Genomic DNA, 3,371 nt, shown 5'->3' on the forward strand with positions numbered 1-3,371 from the left:
TGGAGCAGAAGCTGTGTTCCACTCACCAGCAGTCCCAAAGTCCTGCGGCGGGGGTCGTGGGTAGCTGGCGGGTGTCAGGCAACCCTGCGCTCCCGCTAGCCTGGCGCTGATCCGGCCGGATGAGGCCTGTGGCCCTCGATGCCCTTCTTTTTAATAGCCTAATAGTATTCCATTGTGTAAATGAACCACATTTTCAGTATCCATTCTTCAGCTTAGGGACATCTGGGTTGTTTCTGATTTCTGGCTATTATGAATAAAGCTGCTATAAGCATAGTGGAACATTTGGCTTTGTAGGTTAGTGAAGCATCCTTTGAGTAGCTGGCTCTTCAGGTAGACCTATTTCCAATTTTCAGGAAAAGTGCCAAATGGATTTCCTGAGAGGCTGTACAAGTCTGCAATCCCACTAGCAATGCAGGAATGTTTCCTTTGCTCCATATCCATGCCAACATGTGCTGTTGCTTGAATTTTTGATCTTAAAATTTTGATGGGTATAAGATGGAATCTCAAGGTTGTTTTTATTTGTGTTTCCCTGATGAGTAAGGTTGTTTAACTTTTAATTAAGTACTTCTTGACCAATAGAGATTACTCTGTTAAGAATCCTGTATTTAGCTCTATACCCATTTTAATTGGGTTATTTGGTGTGTTTGTGTCTAACTTCTTGAGTTTTTACTGTTTTTAAATGTACTAACAAGCAGCTTAATAAGCAGAAAATTTCAGATAAAATATAATATAAACTTTGTCTTGTTTGCTTAGTGTTTCATGTTTTAGCGGATGTTTTATTTATTTACATTTCAAATGTTATCCTTTTCCAATACCCCCCTGAAACCCTCGTATCTCATGCCCCCTCCCCCTGCTTCTATGAGGGTGGGCCCCAACTGACCCCCTTCACTGGGGCATCGAGCCTTCATGGGACCAAGGGCCTCGTCTCCCATTGATGCCTGACAAGGCCACCTTCTGCTCCATATATGGCTGGAGCCAGGGTTCCCTCCATGTGTACTCTTTGGTTGGTGGTTTAGACACTGGGAGCTCTGGTTTGTTGATGTTGTTTTTCCTGTGGGGTTGCAAAACCCATCAGCTCTTTAGTCCTTTTTCTAACTACTCCATTAGGAACCCTGTGATCACTTCAATGGTTGTCTTTGAGCATCCACTTCTGTATATGTCAGACTATGGCAGAGCCTCTCAGAAGACAGCTATAACAGGTTCTTGTCAGCATGCACCTCTTGTGTGTTTGGTGGCTATCTATGTGATGGATCTCCATGTGGGGTAGCTTCTGGATGGCCTTTCCTTTAGCCTCTGCACCACACACCTCCATATTTGCGCCCATAAGTATTTTGTTCCCCCTTCTAAAAAGGACCAAAGCACCACAGGTAGTCTTCCTTCTTCAGCTTCATGTGGTCTGTGAATTGTGTCTTGGGTATTCCGAGCTTTTAGGCTAATATTCACATATTAGTGAGTGTGTATCATGTGTGTTCTTTTGTGACTTCACTCAAGATGGTATTTCCTAGTTCCAACCATTTGCCTAAGAATTTCATGAATTCATTGATTTTAATAGCTGAGTAGTACTCCATTGTGTAAATGTACTACATTGTCTGTATCCATTCCTTTGTTGAAGGACATCTGGGTTCTTTCCAGATTCTGGCTATTATAAATAAGGTTTCTAGGAACATAGTAGAGTATGTGTACTTGCTATATGTTGGAGCAGGAAAGGTATAGCTGGGTCCTCAAGTAATACTATTTCCAATTTTCTGATGAACCACCAGACTGATTTCCAGAATGGTTATACCAGCTTGCAATCCCACCAACAAAGGAAGAGTGTACATCTTTCTCTACATCCTTGCCAGCATCTGCTGTCACCTGAATTTTTGATATTAGCCATTCTGACTGGTGTGACATTGAGTCTCAGAGTTCTTTTGATCTGCATTTCCCTGATGACTAAGGATGTTGAACATTTTTTAGCCTTTTCTCCAACATCCGAGTTTCTTCAGTTGAGAATTTTTTTATTTAAATCTCTACCCCAATTTAATAGGGTTGTTTTATTGTCTAGAGTCTATTTTCTTTAATTCTTTGTATATATTGGATATTAGCTTTCTACTGGATGTAGGGTTGGTAAAGACCTTTTCCCAATCTGTTGGTTGACATTTTCTCCTATTGACCTTGTCCTTTGCCTTACAGAAGCTTTGCAATTTTATGAAGTCCCATTTGTCAGTTCTTGATCTTAGAGCATTAGCCATTGGTGTTTGGTTCAGGAATTTTCCCCCTGTTCCCATGTATTCAAGACTCTTCCCCACTTTGTTTTCTATTAGTTTTAGTGTATCTGGTTTTATGTGGAGGTTCTTGATCTACTTGGACTTGATCTTTGTACAAGGAGATAAAAATGGATCAATTTGCAATTGTCTGCATGCTGACAACCAGTTGAACCAGCACCATTTGTTGAAAAGGCTGTCTTTTTTCCACTGGGTGGTTTTAGCTCCTTTGTCAAAGATCAAGTGACTATTGGTGTGTGGGTTCACTTCTATTCCATTGATCTTCCTGCCATTATCAGTACCAGTACCATGCAGTTTTTATCACAATTGTTCTGTAGTACAGCTTGAGGTCAGAGATGGTGATTCCCCCAGAAGTATTTTTATTGTTAAGAATAGTTTTTGCTACCCTGGGTTTTTTGTTATTCCAAATGAATTTGCAAATTGCTCTTTCTAACTCTATGAAGCACTGAGTTGGAATTTTGATGGGGATTGCATTGAATCTGTAGATTGCTTTTGGCAAGATAGCCATTTTTACAATGTTAATCCTGCCAATCCATGAGCATGGGAGATCTTTCCATCTTCCGAGATCTTCTTTGATTTCTTTCTTCAGAGATTCATATAGATCTTTTAATTGCTTGGTTAGGGTCACACAAAGGCATTTCATATTATTTGTGACTATTGTAAAGGGTGTCGTTTCCCTAATTTCTTTCTCAGCCTCTTTATCCTTTGAGTAGAGGAAGGCTACTGATTGGTTTGAGGTAATTTTATATCCAGTCAATTTGCTGAAGTTGTTTATAAGGTTTAGGAGTTCTCTGGTGGAATTTTTAGGGTCACTTAAGTATACCATCCTATCATCTGCAAATAGTGATATTTTTACTTCTTCCTTTCCAATTTGTGTCCCTTTGACCTCCTTTTGTGGTCTAATTTCTCTGGCTAGGACTTTAAGTACTATATTGAATAAATAGGAAGAGATTGGACAGCCTCGTCTAGCCCTGATTTTAGTGGGATTGCTTCAAATTTCTATTTAGTTTGATGTTGGCTACTGGTTTGCTGTATATTGCTTTTACTATGATTAGGTATGAGCCTTGAATTCCTGAACTTTCCAAGACTTTTATCATGAAGGGGTGT

This window comes from Mus caroli, chromosome 2, assembly GCF_900094665.2.
Source record: "Mus caroli chromosome 2, CAROLI_EIJ_v1.1, whole genome shotgun sequence".
NCBI classification, from domain to species: domain Eukaryota; kingdom Metazoa; phylum Chordata; class Mammalia; order Rodentia; family Muridae; genus Mus; species Mus caroli.